The sequence below is a fragment of the Mustela erminea genome, chromosome 12 (assembly GCF_009829155.1).
Source record: "Mustela erminea isolate mMusErm1 chromosome 12, mMusErm1.Pri, whole genome shotgun sequence".
Classification (NCBI taxonomy): Eukaryota; Metazoa; Chordata; class Mammalia; order Carnivora; family Mustelidae; genus Mustela; species Mustela erminea.
In genome coordinates this window covers 42,719,990-42,743,966 of record NC_045625.1, presented here as the reverse complement: position 1 = coordinate 42,743,966, position 23,977 = coordinate 42,719,990, and the positions used below count along the sequence as shown (strand labels likewise).

Genomic DNA, 23,977 nt, shown 5'->3' with positions numbered 1-23,977 from the left:
ACTAACAGGGTGGTTGTAGCTATACTCAATGTACTTGACTAACTTGTTTACGGCTGGGTGTATTTATCAGAAAAAAACAAGATGTTATGAGAGCAAGATACACACCAAGCCAGTACAAATCACATGCATATATGATGAAATCTATTGAATTTGAACAATAGTTTTTCCAACACAACACGCACAATTTACTCTGGGTGAGATGACCTGACCCCAGTACATTTGGAATCTCATTTAATGAAAAGCTGATATGAAAAGAGGTACCCAGCAAAATTTGGACTGGAATTAGACCTCCCCACCAACCGAAGTTTTATACATGAACTCCAAGACCAGGCAACTTGCTGAACAGCGACCTGGCCACCATTCTCTGTGGCCTGGCTGTTCTGATGCCTGTGGAAGAGCCAGGACGACACCAGGCAGGGGGGCATTTGAGTGGTGTCTCCGTATGCAGATGCTTTAGGGTTCTCCACCCTAGCAGGGAATCCGTAAAGAAAAACCTACCTTAAGCATTTCAGGAAGCAAAGCTTTTACCACGAATCCCATGGTTTGTTTACTCAAGTCAGACTTAGGATCCTGAGATTAATCATGAGTGAACAGGCTCTTACCACAGTCCTGAATGATTCTCTGCAGGTGGTCAGCCACTAGACAAGCCTCGCCCACAAGGAAATAGAATTGCCGTGTCCACAACTGAAGTAGGAATTAGCTGTCAAGTGAATGAGAAAATGCTACCAGAAGCTCTCCCCTCAAAATAACCACATTGATAGCAGCAACCATCATTGTAGAGGGAGAACTTTGCTCCGTGGGCAAGAACGTGAGGCAGCTGTGACCTATCAGTCATTAAGCTCTCCACGTAAATTATCCAGTACAATTTGCAAACCAACCGAATGGGGTATTTTTTTTTTTTTTGTCCCTTTTATGATATTGGCCCTTGTTACAGCCCAGGGAACTGCAGCTCTGAGAAATTAAGAACGGAGTTAGGAGACCCAAGCACTCTGACTTGTGGATCCACTTCCCTGCTGGAAGCACCACCAGGGGGCAGCATGTGCAGACAGGTTCCAACCAAGGGGTAGATGCAGAGCCATGCTCCTCTCACCCTGGGGCGCCACTGAAGGGGACACCCCTCAACTTAGCACATGTCCCATCACATATTAGTGTTTACGTGTCTGCGTCTGGGGAGGCGGCACGGACAAGGACCCTATCCCATCTATGTCCAAGTTTCCTGTGCTTATACATGAAAGATGATGCATACATTTCCACTGAAGTTTCATAAGGCAGAAAATAGGATAAAAAGCAGAGCAGTCAGATAACGGAGAGTCTAGAAAGTGAGGTACCAGTTTGGATTCTTGCGGAGGGGAGCTGTATTGTGAAAGGAGCGTGGAAGATGAGCTTCAAGAGTAATTTAGAGACTCCCCGAAAAATGAGGAGTTGGAGAGTTAACAGTAAGCACCTAGTATGCCGTGTTTCAGAAGTACTGTAAAATGTCCTTTAATGAGTCAACTACCAACCAGACACCAGCTCCTGTATTGAGTAAATAAAAGAAGATGGTGGTAGAAATAGAGGAAAGCTGGAAAATCCATGAGTTATCTGGGCAGAAGAAACAGACGGATTACAGTGAAGAATCATGATAGTTTAACATTTTCTGATCCAGGAGACAGGTGGAGTAGAATGGTTCCTGAAAAAGGAGAGACAGAGTCATGGTGAGAAGTTCAGTTTGAGAGGTGAGGTCTCTGGGCCACAGAAGGACGTCCCTGGAATAACTTTCTCAAAGACAACTTAGGTCTGTTCCCACCTCTCTCTCTCTCTTTTTTTTTTTTTTTAAAGATTTTATTTATTTCTTTGACAGAGACAGATCAGAAGTAGGCAGAGAGGCAGGCAGAGAGAGGAGGAAGCAGGCCCCCTGCCGAGCAGAGAGCCCGATGCGGGACTCTATCCCAGGACCCTGAGATCATGACCTGAGCTGAAGGCAGAGGCTTAACCCACTGAGCCACCCAGGCGCCCCCATTCCCACCTCTCTTTTCGCATAGTTTGGTAGGTCTGGGAGGAGGCACATCCCAGTCTTACCTGGCACGTGCAAAGACAACACTGCTATGGGAAACAGATCTATACTTTGAACACCAGGTGCTTTACAGAGAACGAGGTTGACATTCACCCATGAAATTTAAATAGCTATATTTGTATTCTTGTACTGAAGAAGAACTAGCCCTTCTCAGCATGAAGGTAAGTCCTGGGGGTGGCTAAAACAAATAATCAGCAAATGTCTCCAAAGTTCAAAAGCTGTGCTGTGCAAGTGGTAGGCCACCAGTCGCATGTGGCTGTTTAAATTTAATAAAAATGAAAAAATCATCTTCTCAGTCACATTAGACATACTATAAATGTTCAATAACCAAGTGTGGTTAGTGTCTACCATAGTAGGTAGTGGAAAATCTAGAAAGTTCTATTGGATACCAGTGTTCTGGAACAGAGGTAGCCACCAACCTCTTCACAGTGTCAAGCTATAAATATTTTGGGTTTGCAGACCACATAGTCTCTGTCAAAACTCTTTAACAATGCTTCTGTAGCATGAAAGAAGCCACAGGAAATACAGAGGTGAATGGGGGCAGTGGGTCTAACAAAGATATTTGCAAAACTAGGTGGCCAGCACCAGCTGCAGTGTTTGGACTCTTGTTCTAGAGCAAAGAACAGATAATTTTAACCTGAAGTATATTAAGGGGTAGATTTTTCAAGTCTATCATGCCAAGAAAAGTGAACATGACATTTGATTTTGAGCCTACCTGTAAGACCTACTTGGACTTAACACAAAAAAGTATCTCCAAGTAGGTGAATAAAAAAACCTTAGTCTCACCCATTTGAATATTAAAAGATAATATCAAACAATGATTTTGGTTTAATTCTAACTAATGGATTTTCTTTTTGATCTGGATGAGCCAAATGACTTTAGCTATCTTACACTGCTTCTAGTTTGTGATGGTTGGACTGTTTTATCAACATGGACAGCAATTCTTTCCTTCTTAGTTAACAGGGCAAATCAACCATCAGTGATAATACAATAGTAAGGACTACCACCTTAACTCATACTGCTCTGTAAAAGTATAAGGCTGTACTTCTTTACCTTAAGAGCATACAGACTCCGTTCAAAGCTATGTCCAATTAGTACAGTGTCAGCACTGAACAGGTTCAACAGGGTAGCTTGGACGTCTGGATCGATATTCTTGTGTTCCTCAGGTCATCTTCGACACCAGAAAACCTGCCCCAGTAAGACACACAATGCAAGAAGGTATCTCGCTGGATTTCATCCGTTAGAGTTAGAACACATCACTGACCCAACGTGACAAATATTCACTGAACAAAACAATGATCTTACTTATGATCACCAGCTATCCTTTACCAGCTTATATTTGTAAAATGTAATGTGGACTAATTAATGTAAAGCTGGGAGGGGGAAGACATTAGGAGTTCACAGAGTTCCTTTGAACTCTCTTCGTATAATCTGTGTTTTAGTCCCCCATTTCAAGTAAGCCTCAAAGAGCCACCATGGAAAACAATATGGAAGTTCCTGAAAAAATTAAAAATAGCATTACCATATGATCCAGTAATTCCACTACTGGGTATTTATCCAAAGAACATAGAACCACAATTCAAAAAAGATACATGCAACCCTATGTTTACTGCAGCTTTACTTGTAATAGCCAAGATATGGAAGCAACCTCGGTGTCCATTGATGGATAAAGGTGTGGTACACACACACACACACACACACACACACACACACACACACGTTATGCAGCATTAAAAAAGAATGAGATCTTACCATTTATGACAACATGGATGGACCTAAAGGGTATTGTGCTAAGTGAAATAAGTCAGACTGAGTTTTCACTCACATGTGGGATAGAACTATAAAAATAGAGACCTAATGGTTGCCGGAAGGAAGGGGGATGGGAGGGTGGCCAAAATGGGCAGATAGGAGTGGGAGATACATGCTTTTAGTTACTAAGTAAATTAAGTTCTGGAAATAAAGGTATAGCATGGAGAGTATAGTTTATATTTTAGTAGTGTTGTGTGGTGATATTTGTGAGCATAGAATAATGGAGATATGCTGAATCACAGTTTTTTATACCTGAGACTAATGTCACAATGTGTGTTGACTATACTCAAATAATAAAAAATAATAAAGTCTAACTATGAAATATGGGTAGCATGGAAAGGTCCTAGGGAGAGGTCAGATAACCTAAGTTTGAACTATGCCATGACTCTACTACTTACTTACACTTTTTTTTTTTACTGTTTTATTTATTTTTTAAATTTTAACCTCAGGGTAGTTAACATACAGTGTTATAGTAGTTTCGGGTAGATGATATAATGATTCAACAATTCTATACATTACTCGTGCTCATCATGGTAAGTTTACTCCTACTCCCCTTCACCTCTCCCCAATTCCTCACTCTTCCCTCTGGTAACCATCAGTTTGTTTTCTATAGTTAAGAGTCTGTTTATTGGTTTCTCTCTCTCTCCCTCTTTTCCCCCATGATCACTAGTTTGGTTTCTTAAATTCCACATATGATTGAAACCATATGGTATTTGTCTTCCTCTGACTGACTTATTTCCCTTGGCATTATACTCTCTTGTTCCATCCATGTTGTTGCAAATGGCAAGATTTCATTCTTTTTTATGGCTGAATTATACACACACACACACACACACACACACACACCATCTTCTTTACAGTTACTATATTTGATTTTCAGAAAGTTACTTAACCTTCTGGTCTAGTCTTATCTGTAGAGTTAATTACCAATCTTAATGGCTTATGAGGACCAGTGAAATACATGTAGAAAACACTCTAGTGGCTTCCATGAAGCCCATTCTAAATAACTGTCCAGAAGCATGGCTACTTCTATGCTTTACTGTGATTTAGGAGAAAACCAAGAGATAAAAGTACTGGGAAGGTATTTTTTTTTTAAGATCTTATTTATATGACAGAGAGACAGCAAGAGAGGGAATACAAGCCAAGGGAGAGGGAAAAGAAGATTCCCTGCTGAGCAGAGGGCCCGATGTGGGCTCAATTTCAGGACCCTGAGATTATGACCTGAGCCAAAGGCAGATGCTTAACAACTGAGGTACCCAGGAACCCCCGGGGAAGGTATTTTTTATTTAAAGTGTATACTGATATTATTGTCCCTGTGAACAAAATATATATGGCTCAACTTTTATTTAATATAGTATAGGAAGTATTAGCTAGAGCAACAAGAACATGATTTTATATATAGACAATCCAAAGACTCCACCAAAAAACTGTTAGAATAAATGAGGTCAGTAAATTTGCAGGGTCCAAAAATCAATATACAAAAGTCTATTGCATGTTTATACATTAATAATGAAATTTCATTGAAAGATTAAGAAAATCCCTTTTACAAGCATCAAAAAGAATAAAATACCTAGGAATAAATTTAATCGAGGAGGTAGAAGACCTGTACACTGAAAACTAAGACACTGATGAAAGAAATCGAAGGGGATACCAGTAAATGCAAAGATATTCCATGCTCATGGATTGGAAGAACACTGTAAATATTGCCATACCACTCAAGCAGTCTACACATCCAATGCAATCTTTTCTTTGGAAAATGCAAATTCTAATGGCATTTTCCAAAGAAATAGAACAAACGATTGTAAAAATGTGTATGGAACTACAGAAGATCCAGAATAGCTAAAGCAATCTTGAAAAAGAACAACAAAGTTGGAGGCATCACACTTCCTGATTTCAAGCAATATTACAAAGCTATAGTAACCAAAACAGTATGGGGTATTGGCATAAAAACAAATGCAGAGATCAATGAAACAGAATAGATAGCCCAGAAATAAACCCATGCACTTATGATCAATTAATCTAGTACGAAGAAAGAACGACTACACAGTGGAGAAAGGATAGTCTCTTCAATAAGTGGTGTTGGGAAAACTGGACAGCCACATGCAAAAGAATGAAAGTGGACTACCATCCTATAGCACACTCAAAAATTAACTCAAAATGAATTAAAGGCTTGACTGTAAGATCAGAAACCACAAAACTCCTAGAACAGGCAAAAAAAGCTCCTTGACATTGGTTTTAGACTTCTTTTTTTTAATCTGACTCCATAGGCGATGGCAACAAAAGCAAAAATAAACAAATGGGGCCACCTTAAACTAAAAAGCTTTTGCACAGTTAAAGATACCATCAACAAAATAACCCACGGAATGGACGAATGTAATTGCAAATCATTTATCCAATGAGTGGTTAATACCCAAAGTATACAAAGAACTCCTACAACTCAACAACAACAAAAAATCCCAAACAATCTGATTAAAAAATGGGCAGAGGATCTGAATAGACATTTTTGCAAAGATACACAGACAGCCAACAGACTCATGAAAAGATGCTCGATATCACTCATCAGGGAAATGCAAATCAAAACCGCCATAAGATACCACCTCACACCTGTTAGAATGGCTACTGTCAAAAAGATAAAAAAATAACAAGTGTTGGTGAGGATGTGGGGCAAAGGGAAGCTTTGTGCACTGTTGGTGGTAATATAAATTGGTGCAACCAATATACCACCAGTATACAGTAAATATGGTGCATAGCCATATACTATGAAAAACATGGAGTTTCCTCAAAAAATTAAAAACAGAATTACCATACGATCTACTAACTATACTTCTGGGTATTTATTTGAAGAATATGAAAAGCACGAACTTGAAAAGATGTACGTACTCTAGTGTTTATTGTAGCATTATTTTCAACAGCCAAGATATGGAAACAACCTAAGTAATCACTGATGGATGAATGGATGAGAAAGAAATCTACAAAGAAATCTACAAAGAAATACCACTTAGCTCTATAAAAGAATGAAATCTTGCTATTTGTGACAACATGGATGAAACTTGAGGGTATTAGACTAAGTGAAATAAGTCAGAGCAAGATAAACACTGTATGATTTCACTTATATGTAGAATGTAAAAAAGAAAGAAACAAACAAACAGACAAAATAAATCAACGAACAAAACAAAACTCGGATACAGAGATCGAAATGGTGGTTTCCAGAGGGGAGGACTGTTGGGGGTAGATAAAAATGGGTTCAGGAGACAAGAGGTACAAATTTCCACTTTTAAATCAAGACGTTGTAATGTACACCATGGGGACTATAATCATTAAGACTGTACTGTTACTGTGAAAGTTGTTTAAAAAGTAAATCTTAAAAGTTCTCACAAGGAAAAGTTTTTAAACTGTATGGTGACAGATGGTAACCAGTCTTATTTTGATCATTTCACATGTGAATGACAAATCATTATATTGTATGTACACCTGAAAATGATAATGTATGCCAATTATACTTGAATAGTTAAAAAAAAAAAAAGATACCTAGCTCCATCATCAAGTTTAGGGAATTTGATAAATAATCAAATATTTGGATTAAGAGGAAATTATCATGGGGTACTTGGGCTTATTTTAAAACATTTTTTAAAAATTCAATGTATTGAATGTATTTGACATTTTTTTGAGACTCAAAAATTATTTATAATGCAGGCGCCTCAGTTATAATTTTGTCACTATGAGTATCAATAATTACCAAATATTTCCAAAATTCAGTTAGGAAAGATCCCATTAAAACCATTAAAGAGTAAGTACCATTGGAAGGATAGTAACGTTAAGTATATTACAATTTTGTTTGTCAATATACCCCAATAAAGCTGAAAAAAAAGAAAACAGTTAAATCGATAGGACTATTTAAATGTGGCAAAAATGAGTAGAAAAAAAAAATCCAGAGAGGTCAGGAGAAAGATTAGTATATAAATATTAGTATTTTCTGATCATAGCAATCTTTACTGTTTTTATGCATATAACCATTTTTACGAACTGTGAGGGAATTTAGGTTTAAAAATGTTTATTAGAATTCTCTATACATATTCTCAATATTTATCATCAAAATAACTTTTAATTTACATGACCACTTTGCTTTGTTGTGTTCCAAAATTATGGACATATATACAGTATATATTATATGATATATACTTTATATACAATATTATATAAGATAGTATATATACTATACTATATTAATGTATACTATATACATTATATATACTACATATGTGTACATGTATATACAAGTCATATTTGTTTATATATGTAAACAAATCATATATATATATACACACACACATAACTGAGTAATTTTAAGTACTTTCGGAGAATGTGTTAAACTGAATAAGTACAGTAACATCAATAATAAACACTTCTTATTCTAAAGTGAAAATTTAGATCCTTGCCGTTTTATATTTGAGGAAATATATAAATAGGTCATGTTATTTGGCTTATAAACCTTTAGGAAACCCATATTCAATTGATCAGTGATATCACTGGTGTGTCAAATGAGGTTTTAAAAAATTAAAGGCACATCTATATTCTACCACTTCAAGTTAGCACTGAGTTTGGGTCAGAAATACATCTTATTTTAATAATAATGATTCACAGAATAGAATCTGCACTGAACCATTACTCTGCTTGCCATATCAAAGCCATGTATACTCAGGGACATGTCTACAAGATTGCAGAAATTTTTATCCAATGGGAATTTTCACTGAATGGAAATGGCAAATAGGGAATTTTCAAAAGGAACTGATTAATGATGGAACAATGAATAGAATAATTTATTCATGTTTTTACCTCTCTAGCTTCTACCTACCACTTCCACATGTCAACACCATGAGGGCTGAAAACCTGTTATTTAGGGTTGTAACATGGGGTTTAACACAGTGTCTGTCTGCATAATTTTAGCAAGGTATTCCATAAAATATGAATGTTTTTGAACAAATGAATGAACTAAAGGAAAATAGTGTAACTCCTGCTGTAACATTTACTCAATAAAAGTATTAAGCTAAAACTCACCTAAACTACATGTTGAATATTCTACATTCTCAAAGTCAACCCTTTTATATACCTGGTGTTATAGTCAATGACTTCTTCATCTGGTTTCACAAATGTGTCATAGACCACCTGGAGGCTGGGATCAACCACGGTCACTTGAGTAAGTTCCAAACCTTTGGCTGTACAGCACTATAAAGGGGGACACATTAAACTTACATAGCATATTGAGTAAACATTTTAACATCTGAGATATCCCAAAGGAGTATTTCTGACTAGAATATACAATTTAGTATTATTTGGATTTCTAACAAAAACCAGTCTGACAGTCTTACAAAAGATGTTCCAAACTTTTATTTTTTCTTTAATGTTAGTAGTATTTCTGCTAATAAAATAATTCCATTTTCTTGGCTTAGTCTTTATGATTATTTTTATTAGAATCAGTGCTATCCAGTAGAACATTCCATGATGACCAAATGTTTTATTTCTATGCTGTTTAATATGGCAGCTAGTAGCCACAGGTCTGAGGGGTGCTCGGGTGGCTCAGTCAGTTAAACATATGACTCTTGATTTCAGCTCAGGTCATGATCTCAGGGTCTTGAGACTGAGCTCTGCACTGGACCTATACCGGGCATGGAGCCTGCTTGGGATTCTCTGTCCCAGGGCACCTGGGTGGCTCACTTGGTTAAGGGTTTGCGTTCAGCTCAGATTATGATCCCTGGGTCCTGGGATCCAACCTCGCATTGGGCTCCCTGTTCAGTGGGAAGCCTGCTTCTCTCCCTCCCCCTCCCCCTCCTCCTGCTCATGATCTCTTTCAAATAAATAAATAAAATCTTAAAAAAAAATTCTCCCTCCCCCATTTGCCCCTCCCCCACTTGCATGTGTGCCCCCCCCCCAACCTCTCTCAAACAAAATGAAATATGGCTAGTGTGACTGAGGAACTGAGTGTTACCATATTGGAGAATGCAGTTAAAGATCTTACTCAATGAATAAAAGAAAATCTTTACCATAAATGTATATGGTAAATGTATAAACATGGCATTGTAGAGGACAGCATAGTAAGGATACTGGATTTCAAAGTCTGAAGCAGCCTTAATTGTTTCTAGTTAAAGACCCAAGCTTCAAACTGAACAATGCGTTATATATTTATCATAATTAAACTACAAATCTGCTCTCCAAATATACTACAGGGAATAAAAATTTTGTGTTTTGGGAAAGACAACTCTTCACATGATGTTTGACACATCCAATGTACTTTCCCCTATTTTAGTATATCTGATTCTCACAGTAACCATGGAGTGATGATTAACCCCATACTTCACAGATTAGAGCATCTGGGACTCTTGCTCGGGGGTGACCATGGGGGAAGGGTGGAGGTTCCGAGGTCACAGGATTCCAAGTTCTGTTTGTTCCCTACTTTTTTGTATTGATTCTCATATGAATAAAAGTCCCTACAAATATTTTACTGTCTCTATAAACAATAGTTTCTGAAAAATTTATTCAAGTTTTTATGTTGATTCTGGGGATAACAGCACTATTTATACTATTTATAATATTCTCCACCCATATAATTTCAGCAATTTGAGGAGTAGAAACACCATTGGTAATATATAAAGAAAAATTAATAACCCAAAGGAGCACCAAGGGTCAATGCCTGGCTCTATCCCTAAGTATAGGAAAGTGGCCAAGTGGCCTAACTCTCTTCAGCTTCAGTTGTTTCTGAAAACATATGAACTACAGTGCAGAGCTATGTGGGATGGGGATAAAGCCCAGTGAAGTACTCTCATACGACGAAGGGTGCCACACCATAATTTCCTTATAATTACCCCAAGAAGGGTAAGAGAGAAAACACTGACATACCACCTCACAACTCACAGCAAATAAACCAGGATTACTGTTGGCAGGTGGGCACTTGATGGAAGTCTTCATGAAGCCCTCTAGGTTTTCTTTCCAGTCATGAACATGAAGCTGAAATAAACAGGGCCAAATAAATTACTGTATATTCCTGCAGGGGCGATTATGCTCATAGAAATTTCATCAGTTAAAAATTAGTTAATGAATTCTTTCAAATTCTTTCAAAGGCTTCTTGATCTCTGGAGACAAACCTCTAATCCTGACCCGGGCAGCGGTCTTGGTGAACAAGCCCTACCTTGGTGACCGGACACCCAGCAGGTCCAAGGACAGGTTCCAAACAGCTGTACTGTGTCTCTAAGCCACCAAGGACTACAAGCCAGGAACAAATAAAAATCAAAACAGCCCAACTCTATAAAGCAGAAGGAGACCTCACTCCCAGGTCTTACCTTCAAAGACCTTTAAGGACACTGCTGTACATGTGATCTGATGTTACCACTCCACAGTCTTAGTTCTAGATATTCCATAATGAGCAGAAAAATCAACTCCTGGAAGCAGAGTTCTTATGGGTTCCACTTTGATGAAGTACAATTACCAATGTCCTGAACACTTTCTATTCCCTTCCTTCCTCTTTCCCTCATTCTTGTCCTGGTCCCTCAGCAATTCTCTGGCATCATTTTTTTAAGATTTTAATGTATTTATTTATTGAGAGAAAGAGTGCAGGCACAGGAGAGTGGTGCTGGGGCAAAGGGAGAGGGAGAAAGAATCTCAAGCAGACTCCATGCTGAGTGGGGAGGCCCACAAGGGGCTTGAACCCAGGACCCTGAGATCATGACCAGAGTCAAAATCGAGAGTCAGACACTTCACCAGCTGAGCCACCCAGGCGCCCCTAGTGTGGCTTCTTTATTCTGCTTTGACTTTACCTCAACTATCTTTTTGATCTTCTCTGCTCCTTGATGTTTCCTCTCCACTGGAGCCCTCTGGTTGGGGCTACCAACTACCAGCTTCTCCCTTCCCGTGTCTGAGTTGTTGATCTGACCCAGGAAACCTCACCCAGTTATACAGACTGAGACCACAACATAGGTGTCCCCTCCAGCCTTGGCTAGACCTACGAAACCCTGACACCCTCTTCTTCTGGATCTTTGTTCAGGCATATTGCACATTTTCACAGCCATAATCCCAAGCCTTCATAACTCTTTTCTTACCCCACTCCCATACGCCATCCCATCTGTTTCCTTATCCACCTCAGCCCATTTCCCTCTGGCCAAGACAACGTTCTCTCAACTGCTGCCTATTAAATCCTTCTGTCTCCAGTGGTTTCTGCACCAGTTTTCCCATAAAATGTGGTTAAGACTGACTTTCCTAAAACACATACTCATGATATCACTTTCCTCAAGTGGTTCCCTTGCACATGACTGATCAAATACGAATTCCTCAGGCTGGCCCCGAAGGCTCTTACCGACCCAGCCTTACCTCACTCGCCCAGTCTTGACACCCCACAGCCCCATCTTACTTCCTCCCGGGATGAGGAAGGGGGCGGGGATCCAGTTTTAATGCAGCATTTATTATAAGCCAGGACTTGCACACGTCAGCTCACCAAATTGCCACACACAGCTCATTCTGTGAAGGTGGAACCAAAAGCTCAGAAAGCTTAAGTAACTTGCCCAATGTCTTAGAGGAAGTCGGTGGCAAAAAAAATCCCCACATCTCAGGTCTGCGGACTCCAGAGTCCTCGTTCTACTTCTTAGGCTGCGTTGCCTGATTAGCCCAACCCGTCTCCCTGCTACACTGACTCTTCCTGGGGCATCTTCACTCTTCGTTCTCCTCCCTTGGGAATTCACAATCCCTCCACCCTGTGAAACTAAGCCCTCCATGCTCTAAACACTCGGGCCAAACCTGCCTGGTTTACTTTATTCTTTATCCACATATTTTTTTCTGTTATTCAATCAAGCCCACTGTTCTGTTATCTTCCTCATAGTATTTCATACACTCACTTATATTCATGCCCATCTCTACATAGTACGTAAATAATTCTGCATAAATTCTACATAAATAATTCATGTGTCCACGCACCCACCCAAAGATTTACTGACAGTCCCTATGCATTAGTCTCGCGCTAAGTGCTGGGGAGACACTGGGGAGAGAAATCAGGAAGGGATGGGCATCCCTCCCAGAGCTTACAGTCTTTCAGAGAGGGCAGATAAACGACCAGATTGTTATTAAATATGGTTACATGCTCGGAAAGCAAGAGGCCTGGAGCTGGGATGGGGCTGGGAAAAGATGGAGGAGTTAAGCAGAGACACAGAGGGTAAGAAGGACCGAGCCACAGCACAAGCACAGGGAACAACAGGGAAGGAGGCTCTGGGCAGGGAGCCGGGGGGCTGGGAAGGAAACTTTGGGACAGGGCGGAAGATGGGGGCGGAGGCTGAATCAGGCAGGGGCAGCCAAGAAACCAAAGTGTTTTCATCAAAGCAGGGCAGTGATGTCAAAAGCAGATGTGATGTCAAAAAGTTATTCTGGGGGCTTGGGGGTGAAAAATAGATGGGGAATGGGGGGTTGGGAGGAGCCGTGAGACTGAGCAGAAGGACGGTACAGCAACTGGGGACAGGGATGGGGTGGCCGGGACCTGGGCAGGGGCAGGAGAGGTGGAGCTGTTCGGGCTCAAGCTAGATTCCTGAGGGAGAGCAGAGGAGACGCGCGCGCTGCTGGGACAAAAATGTGTGCGACAGGGAGGCTCCTGAGGGCGCCTAGGTTTCCAGTTTGCATAGGCAGACCACCCAGCTGAGGGGACTGGAGCAGATCTACCATGTTGCAGGGAAGATGGGGGCTGGCGGGGGAAAGGATCAAAGGTTGATGTTCATCAGCGCTGCCGGGCAGAGCGGCAAAGACCATTCTAAGCCCAGCAGGTGCAAAGCAGGTGAAGTCCGGGGGGAGGTGACCGCCTGCAGGTCTGTCCACCCAACTGTCCCAGCCTGGAGTTCCTGAGCCCACGGGCCACAAGGGGAGGAAGTGGTGGTCAGAAGTGCAGACTTCACACTTCACAGCACTCACCAAAGCACATACCCTCCCCAATGTCCATAATCCCACCCCCTTATAAAAAATTTAAAAAAAAAAAAGTGCAGATTCAGTGGGTGCGGTCTCTCTGTGTTTATACATACAGCCAACGGAATACTTAATTCCACTTTTCTCTCAACAGTTTGAGCACTGGCTGGTCAAAGAAGTGCAACAGAGCTACCCAGTATTTGCCTTTATGACTCAGCACCGGGCCAGAGTGGTAGTGACACTTCCACCCTGCTGTGTTTGCCTGTGGGCGACACGCTACGTTATTTCTCTACAGCGACAAAGTATCTTCCTGGAAGCTCAACCCAAGCAGGAAGTGAGATTATTTGTGACTCTATGGAGAGAAAAGAAAAACGGATGTAAGTGCAGGGAATGAACGGCCGCGTGTTCTTGGTCATGCATGGACAGCACATGCAGCGCTGACCATGAAGTCACAGGAGAAGTCACAGGGCGACTCCAAGGAATTCTTGCCGGTGACCTGCTCATGGCAGCCCGGGCCCCTCCTCAAACAGGCATCCCTGGTCTGCCTCCAGAGTCAGCCCAGCGCCAGAGAATTGTGGATTTAGCCCCACAGTCAGTCTGTAGCCAACTTGATTAGCCATGCGTGCTAGCCCATCGTGGCTCCTGAAGTGGGATGCAAGTCTTCCATAGTATTTTATCCCTTCCAGACACACGGTGACCTGTATGTACGTGTTAAGTCGCTGAGTGTTTATCTGAGCTATTCACTAGACCCATTTCTGAAAAATATTCCTCAAACTGGCCATGATGATGAAAGCAGCTTTTGTCTGAAGGCCTACTATGTGTTTCTGAGGCACACGCTGTGCCAAGTGCTTCACATGCGTTCCTGGAACAGATGCGCAAAACAACCCGATGGGGGTAGTAGCTCCATTACCCAGAACTGGGAAGACGAAGGCTGGGAGAGGCTAAGTGACTTCTCCACCTCCAACTGGCATCCAAACCTGGATTTGCCTTCCTCCTTCAGAGCCCGTGTTCTTAACTGGGTGAGGGGGTCTAGGAAAAAAAAAAAAAAAGGTATCACAAATGGTGGAGGTAATCGTGAGAAATATTCTAAAGATACAAAAGGTATTTTATAGTCACTGAAAAATATTCCTATAACTGCATTTCAAACTCCAGTGGACCTAAGATTTGACAGTTGTGGTATCAAGTATCCTGTATTTTCTTGTTTTGGGTGGTGGTGGGGGAAAGGAATGGGTTTTAAGTAACCATGCCTAGCATTTAGAGAAAATGTAGAATAATAATACCAGTTGTAAATCTTTTGGTAGGAATTCCTAACCAAAGATGTAAAGTATTCAGAGATGACACTGCCTATGTATATGAAGAGTAGTTAGGAGGAAGGACTCCAGAGTCAGACTCCTTGGGTTCAAATCCTGGCTCTACCACCTATTTTCAGAGGGAACTCTGACAAGTCATTTGACCTGTGAATGAAGATAATGCTAGTACTTACCAGAAATGATTATATTCAATACAATAAATTATGAAAATAAAATAAACTACGTAGGGAATGGAAATGAAGTGGGAAGGGAAATAGTCCTTTCAGTGTTCCCACCTTAGCAAGTAACAAGGATCATTTTTGGTCCCATAGACTTACTGTCATTCACAAGAGCTTTTGTGATGCCTGGGGTTAAAAGAACACTTCCTGGTTTGTCAGGGTTGGGGTGGGGATAGTTATTTTCCTGTAACTGTTCTTTGGGTTAGAAGGCAGTCTTTCAGAGGTCTGTAGAGACTAATTCCCGTGAGTGCTAAGAAAAAAAAGGAGGGGGCGCTGTTCAATAAAACTTAAATAAATACTTTTAAAGGAGTGGTAAGATTAGAGTCTATTAATCCTTCCAGACATGAAAAGCTAGGATGCTAATTAATATTAAGTAAAGGAGTAGCCTAAAAGAATCCAAGTCTCCATATCCTCTGACAAAAAGATATATATATATATATATATATATATATATATATATACACATACATACACACATATACACATGCATGTGAATATACAGACATATATACATATACATGCATACATATATATTGTTCCCTGTATCATATGATGTCCTATACTTTGGGTAAGAGAGGGGAAAGTAAGAATCAGGTCAGTAACAGCCAGTGCATAGTAAGCATGCCAAAAATTATCCTAATGACTTCGATTTAAACTTTATATTAACCCAGAAGGGCACACATATTGACCTCGTCTTTATAGACGAGGGAGATGAAGCTCAGGGAAATGAAGACACATGACCAAGGTTACATAGCACAGTTGATATACAAACTCAGGTGTTCTGGTTCCATATCATGCTTATTGATTCTTAATAGTCACAGAGATAAGGGTGCAAAAGCTTACAAGCAGGAAACATGGTAACTTTCACACAGGCCAAATGCACAAGTTCAAGGATCTCTTCCCAGCATCACTAACTCTTAAAATGCCTCACACTAATGGATTCTTAAAATTTCCAATACATTATTTAAAACGGACAGAATTTGCTAGACCACCTTTGGCAAACCTTTTTATAAAAGGAAGAATTCTTCTGTGTGAGAAGTATTAAGAGATTCTAGAAGCATCTACTTTGTTTCAGACAGCGTACTTGGAGGACAAGTACTACCATCTGGTTTTATTCAAAATACAAGCAAATTCAAGTAACACCTTTTCTCTAGTTTCTTGCTCCTGGAAGTTTGTTATAAATGCAGACTTTGAGGCTGTTCCCAGACCCGCAGAAGCAGAATCTGCATTTAACAATTCCCAGGCCATTTCATGCATGTTGAGTTTGAGAAGCAGGACTCTTTGTGACTGGATGTATGTTAGCTCTCACCCTCTAAAAAGAGAGGTTGAGAATTCAAATGCTGCCTAAGTATAGCCCATTTCTTCATCTATTTATACTAACTTTTAAAAAGGATATCAAGTATGCATAGTGTGCAGATGATCCTTCACAAACAACAGCAATTTAGTAATTCCATTATGCTACGTTTAGTTCTTTAAGGTGACCCGGTCAACAGTCTGTCATCATTACACCAAGCTTACCTCTTCTCTTTTTCTTCTTTTTTGATCCAGTTGTTTTGCTGTTGTTACTGCTTCTGGACACATCTAGAACATAAAAGAACTTTTCTCCTAAGACATGAATTATTTTTTTTTAATTTTTTATTTTTTAATTTCTTTTCAGTGTACCAGAATTCATTGTTTATGCACCACATCCAGGGCTCCATGCAATCCGTGCCCTCCATAATACCCACCACCAGGCTCACCCAACCTCCCACCCCCTGCCCCTTCAAAACCCTCAGATTGTTTTTCAGAGTCCATAGTCTTTCATGGTTCATCTCCCCCTCTAATTTCCCTCAACTCCCTTCAACTCTCCATCTCTCCTTGTCCTCCGTGTTATTTCTTATGCTCCACAAATAAGTGAAACCATATGATAATTGACTTTCTCTGCTTGACTTATTTCACTCAGCATAATCTCTTTCCAGTCCTGTCCATGTTGATACAAAAGTTGGGTATTCATCCTTTCTGATGGAGGCATAATACTCCATTGTATATATGGACCACATCTTCCTTATCCCTTCGTCCGTTGAAGGGCATCTCGGTTCTTTCCACAGTTTGGTGACTGTGGTCATTGCTGCTATGAACATTGGGGTACAGATGGCCCTTTTTTTCACTACATCTGTATCTTTGGGGTAAATACCCAGTAGTGCAATTGCAGGGTCATAGGGAAGCTCTATTTTTAATTTCTTAAGGAATCTCCACACTGTTTTCCAAAGTGGTTGCACTTGCATTCCCACCAACAGTGTAAGAGGGTTCCCCTTTCTCCCCATCCCCCCCAACACACGTTGCTTACTGTCTTATTAATTTTGGCCATTCTAACTGGTATATCTCAATGTGGTTTTGATTTGAATCTCCCTGATGGCTAGTGATAATGAACATTTTTTCATGTGTCTGATAGCCATTTGTATGTCTTCATTGGAGAAGTGTCTGTTCATGTCTTCTGCCCATTTTTTGACATGATTATCTGTTTTGTATGTGTTGAGTTTGAGAAGTTCTTTATAGATCCTGGGTATCAGTCTTTTGTCTGTACTGTCATTTGCAAATATCTTCTCCCATTCGGTGAGTTGTCTCTTTGTTTTTTGACTGTTTCCTTTGTTGTGAAGAAGATTTTGATCTTGATGAAGCAAAAATTCATTTTTGCTTTTGTTTCCTTTGCCTTTGGAGACGTATCTTGAAAGAAGTTGCTGTGGCTGATGTTGAAGAGGTTACTGCCTATGTTCTCCTCTATGATTCTGATGGATTCCTGCCTCACGTTGAGGCCTTTTATCCATTTCGAGTTTATCTTTGTGTATGGTGTAAGAGAATGGTCAAGTTTCATTCTTCTATACATAGCTGTCCAATTTTTCCAGTACCATTTATTGAAGAGACTGTCTTTTTTCCACAGTATATTTTTTCCTGCTTTGTTGAAGATTATTTGACCATAGAGTTGAGGGTCCACATCTGGGCTCTCTACTCTGTTCCACTGGTCGATGTTTCTGTTTTTATGCCAGGACCATGTTGTCTTGGTGATCACAGCTTTGTAGTAAAGCTTGAAATCAGGCAATGTGATGCCACCAGTTTTTCTTTTTCAACATTTCCTTAGCAGTTCGGTGTCTCTTCTGATCCCATACAAATTTTAGGATTGTTTGCTCCAGCTCTTTGAAAAATACCAGTAAAATTTTGATAGGAATGGCATTGAAAATCTAGACCATGAATTTTTGTCTGCTTTATAAAAAATAAGAGAACACAAGAAAGGTATATAGCATAGTCAAGACTTTATCTTTACCTTAAAACAAGCACCGAGCAAGTGAGACTAAACATCTTCATAATCAATTCCAACTTGGGAAAAAAGTTAAATTTACTGAACTACTAAAGAGATCAAGATTTCACAGTTTCCAAAGCTGATGTATTTTGCATTCTGTCTAGAGTATGTCTAAATGTGAGTCAATTAGTTTTCACCACCATTGACTGCAATGCTAATGATTTGCAAATCCTTTCTATTTCCATTGTAAATATCCAAAATATGTACTTAGACCTCTATGTTCAATTTCTGTATGCTATATTTAATTTGAAAAGGGGGGAATTTAGAATACCATAAAAATACTAACCTATACGACCTTGTATATTTTGTTATTTTAAATTTTTACCTTATTAAGTTTTTAATTCCAGTATAGTTAGCATACAGTGCTGTATCAGTTTCAGGTGTGCAATGCAGTGATTCAACACTTGCATACATCACCTGATGTTCCTCACAAGTCACCTCCTTAGTCCCCATCATCTATTACCCCCACCTCCCACCCACCTTCCATTTGGTAACCATCAGATTGTTCTCCAGAGTTAAGAGTCTGTTCTTTGGCTAGTCTCTTTTTTTCCTTTGTTCATTTGTTTCTTAAATCCCACATACAAGTGAAATATGGTATGTCTTTTCCTGACTCACTTTGCTTGGCATAATACACTCTAGATCCATGTCTATTGTTGCAAACAGCCAAGATTTCATGCTTTTATATGGTTGAGTAATATTTCATTGTATATATATGTATGTGTACATATATGTAGGTATATATAATATAATGTATGTACATATCTTCTTTATCCATTCATCTACTGATAGACATTTGGATTGCTTCTATAATTTGGCTATTATAAATAATGCTACAGTAAACAAAGGTGTGCTTAGATTCTTACGAATTAGTGTTTTCTTCTTTGGGTAAATACCCAGTAGTACATACTAGATCATAGGTTCTTTTGAGGAACCTACATACCGTTTTCCACAGTGGCTGCACCAGTTGCATTCCCACCAACACTGCATGAGGATTCCTTTTTCTCCACATCCTCACCAATACTTGTTGTTTCTTATGTTTTTTTTTAATTTTAGCCCTTCTGACAGGTGTGAGGAGGTATCTCATTGTACTTTTGTTTTTTATTTCCCTGATGAGTGATGTTGAGCATCTTTTCATGTGTCTGTTGGCCATCTGTAGGTCTTCAAGAAATGTCTGTTCATGTGACCTTGTATATCTTAATGCATGTTTAAGTCTACTTGTAGTGCTGTATATTTTTAAAACATTATAAACAAATTATAAACAGTTTTTATATTCTTGAAATTAGAATAGCCTCTCTAAGCATAACACAAAACCCAGAAACCATAAAAGAAATTACCTTCTATATTATTAAAAACTTCGTAAATAAGGCTGAAGTACAAGTGACAAACTGAGGAAAACATCTGCAATGCATTAAAAAGAGAGACGCAAAAAGTTGTTGCAGATGAATGGGCCAACAAGAGGGAGAAGGATGCAGAAAGGGAAATTAAAAAGTGAGAGGAAAAGGAAGGTCTTCATAGTAATAACTTAAAAAAGACTAAAATAACTTCATTTGTGGCCTATACTTTCACACTCTGAATAGGATAAATGATTAACTTTTGCAAGGTGTGAGGACAAACACATATACTCCTATCTTTTTAGTTGAGGATGTAAAGGGCAAATATTTTCTGGAGGCATTTGCAGTATTTACCAATTTTAAACATGCATACCCTTTCTGCTAGCTACTCTGTGCACAGGCATTTATGCTAAGGATGTACCTGCTTTAGTATGAGGAAATGTTAGATTTCACATTCCATTCATCACAGAATTTATGGCAGGAAAAGACATCTAATCAACCTAAATACTCAGATGTGTCTATTTCATTTGTATTAAACATTCCACACAATGGAATATCAATATTATAGGTTCTATACAATCGACTACCCATAGTCATTAAAAAGTAGGATAACAGATGTAGATGTTAACACAGACTGTAGATTAACTGACTAGAGACTTCTGTGATACTTACTCAGTGAAAAAAAGTTAGACCATACGTAAAATTATTGTATTCATTTAAGTCATTAAAATATATTTCTGCATTCATTATAGAGGGTCTATGTAGAAAATTTCGAAGAAGGTTGTCTGGCTGTATTTTTTTTTTTTTTAAGAGAGAGAATGCATGCATTGGAGTGGGGGAGGGGCAGAGAGAGAGAGGAAGAGAGAGAATCTTAAGCAAGCTCTACCCCAGCCTGGAGCCCAAAGGGGGCTCAATCTTGTGACCCTGAGATCATGAACTGAGCCAAAATCAAGAGTTGGATGCTTAACCAACTGGCCACCCAGTTGCTCCTGTTTGTTTGTTTTTTTTTAATGCTTTTCTGTATTATTTGAATTCATGCTATGTATTCTCAATGGGGGTGGTACTGCCTCTGAGCAAACAAAACTGACTCTTGTGGAATTAAAAAAAAAAAAATCACATCTGTTACAATGATATGTGGCTCTCCAAAACTCAACTTTATCCAACAAAATGTTATCCCTTGATACTTAATATTATTGGAGACTGGGAGTGGGGGAGGGTAGAAAAAAAAGATGTCTAAAAAGATACCTGAAGGGGAACAATAATGGAAAAACAACACAAAACAAAAACTAAGCAATACTATCCCACATAGAATGAGTTACTTTTATAACCAAAAACCAAGTTTAACTATCTCTGTGATAACCGCTCTTGGAGAGGTTATAGTCCTTTGTCTAATTTCATAACTAATTTGTTATTTTCAACCCAAAATCCCACTTGCACATCATTATTTTAACAGAATGCAGAACGTTTTAGAAGGACACTGCACTGAGTATCTAAAACAACCCTGCTAATGAAAACACACGTTCAGCATCAGGTGTTCACCACAAGTTTTTAATCTCACCACTTGATTAATTAAAAAGAAATTACCTTGATGTCCAGCTTCTTAAGGGTATTTGTTGCTATGTTCACATACATATTTCTACTGCTGCAGCATTCATCAATGGCCTTTTCTTCCGTTTTAGCCTAGAGCATGAAAAGAATTAAAAAATATCAAAATTTCAAGTCTATGGATAATATATGTCATTTATGATATGATGAAATAAATATGGCAAAATATTTAACTCAAGGGATGGGGGAAATAGCACAAATTTAAAAAAAACCATTTTGGGCACCTGGGTGGCTCAGTGGGTTAGGCCACTGCCTTCAGCTCAGGTCGTGATCTCAGAGTCCTGGGATCGAGTCCCGCATCGGGCACTCTGCTCAACAGGGAGCCTGCTTCCTCCTCTCTCTCTCTCTCTGCCTGCCTCTATGCCTACTTGTGATCTCTGTCAAATAAATAAATAAAGTCTTTAAAAAAAAACAAAAACCATTTTACCTACAAAACCATCTATTTATGGTTTTTGAGGGGAAAAAAAAACTTATCCTATATATCAAATCCAAGAACTAGATACTTATCATAAACTAAAACTGCAGTGTAGAGTGCACACTGCAAAAAGCCTAGAGTGTATATAAATAGTGTATCAAGGTGAGGAAGCTAGGCTCAAGTTGCCAAATACTTTGCTTAACATCATACAGCAAAGGGAAGACAGGATCTTCCTTTTATTATCTTTTTGTTACTTTTCTAAAACTATAAAGTAATTATTATTTTTATACCAGGACACATTAACATAGGTCAGTAAAAGAGAAACAAATGGATGTTTTGTGACAGAAACAAGTAAAGGGAACAAAAGAATAATAAATAGTATATTAATACTTTACTGAGCACTGAGTATGTGCAGGTTTAGTATCAGCTCGTTAAATATCTCCTCAGTCTTCATTGTGATTCTGTGGGTGTGGGGTGTCCTCATCACTAACATATATGAGGCTCAAGAGAAAGTAAATATCTTACTGTTGTAGAGCTAGTAACTAAGTCCAGGTTGGCCCAAATGCCAAAGCCAAGACTCTTCTCACTACACTAAACCTCACAGAGAGAAAGCCATGGGAAGTCGGGGCGGGGGTGGGGCGGGGGTGGGGAGAATAGGAAAGTAAACTGAAACAAAAAAGGGTAACACCTCTCTCTGTAAGAGACTCCTTTTTTGTCTTTGCTTTGCCATTATTCTTTAGCCAATATAGAATCCTGGAGGAGACAGACTTCCGGAACGGCAGAACAAGAATCTTCGTGAACTTCTTGTCCCACTAAAATAATAAAAATACTGGGAAAACAACCAAAAGTAACCATTTCACAACTCTGAAAATTAACCAAAGCTACAGAACAAACTGAAAATTAAGAGAACTACTGAACCTCGGTAAGACAGTGGGGTCTGTACAGTTTAGTTTGACTTTTCCCACCCATCACTTCCCACCTCCCAGCTTAGTGGCAGAGCAGTAAAAAGCTGGCAGCCTGGTTACCAGCCAACAGAGAGGACAGATTTCTCTTATAGGTACACAATAAGCATCATCCCCAGAGCCCAGTCAATAGTTTGTCTGAACAAAGCAGTTCCCTGGAAAGTCTCTATTCCCAAGGTCTTGTGGGTATTTGATTTAAACTCAGCTCATGGGGGGGGGGGGGGGACCCTATTCCCAGGGCGCTATTAAAACAGTAGCAATGGGGTGGCAATATGGCAGTTAGCTAATGTTATGATTTCCCATTGGATAACAGGAATCTGTCAGGATTTTTTTTTTTTTTTTTTTTTTTTTTAATCTTGGTGACCTAGATGACCATAAAGAACTTTGAAGAGCTCTGACACATTCCTGGGACTTAAAAGGTGGCTCAGGAAAGACCTGAGAAAAGAGAAGTCTTTATAAGGCTCTTCTCTGAGGACCAGGCCCAAGCAGGAAGTAAAAGCTAAAGCTATCTACAAACTGTGCTAAGTTTTAGGGCATGTCTTCTCACATAGGGCGCCTTGGCAAAGGGAGGAAGACATAGAGACAGGGCACTGAAGAAAATTTTCTAACCAGTCGCTGATTAACCAGTAAGTTACCCTGGCAGAGGGTGACCCCACTGAAGCCAGCCTTAAAATAAAAAAGAACTTAAAAAACAATGCTACCAGAGAACTTGGTGGCCATATACAGAACGTAATACAAAATCTACAGAATTAGTCCAGTAAAGTCTCTAAGTAAGTAGGTAGCAACAAGCAAAATAACAAAAACCTAGCAACAACAAAAAAGGTATCTGATACCAGAGTTATTACAATATACTGTTTAACCATACCGTTTTCAACAAAAGAAATTATGAGTCATGTAAAGAAACAAAAAAGTATACCCCATACAGGAAAACAAACAAACATACAAACAAAACATGAGAGAAAATGTCACTGAGGAAGTCCAGATTCTGGACTTAGTAGGTATAGGCAGACTTTATA

At 39.3% G+C, this 23,977-nt stretch overlaps 2 long non-coding RNA genes across 2 annotated transcripts in view; one reads left to right on the top strand and one right to left on the bottom strand.

Moving 5' to 3' along the window:
- Nucleotides 1-63: 63 nt before the first annotated feature.
- On the bottom strand, nt 64-15,676 carry LOC116569862. The gene is made up of 6 exons (XR_004277226.1): nt 15,414-15,676; nt 14,697-14,815; nt 11,043-11,116; nt 10,754-10,861; nt 8,970-9,085; nt 64-700 (listed from the first exon to the last, which is right to left on the bottom strand). It is a non-coding gene; the product is annotated as an uncharacterized LOC116569862 (long non-coding RNA).
- Nucleotides 15,677-22,783: 7,107 nt separating this feature from the next.
- Nucleotides 22,784-23,977, top strand: part of LOC116571035 — a 19,522-nt gene continuing 18,328 nt past the window's right edge. Inside the window, exon 1 of the long non-coding RNA XR_004277660.1 lies at nt 22,784-22,921. This is a non-coding gene — a long non-coding RNA (uncharacterized LOC116571035). The remainder of the gene's footprint in view (nt 22,922-23,977) is intronic.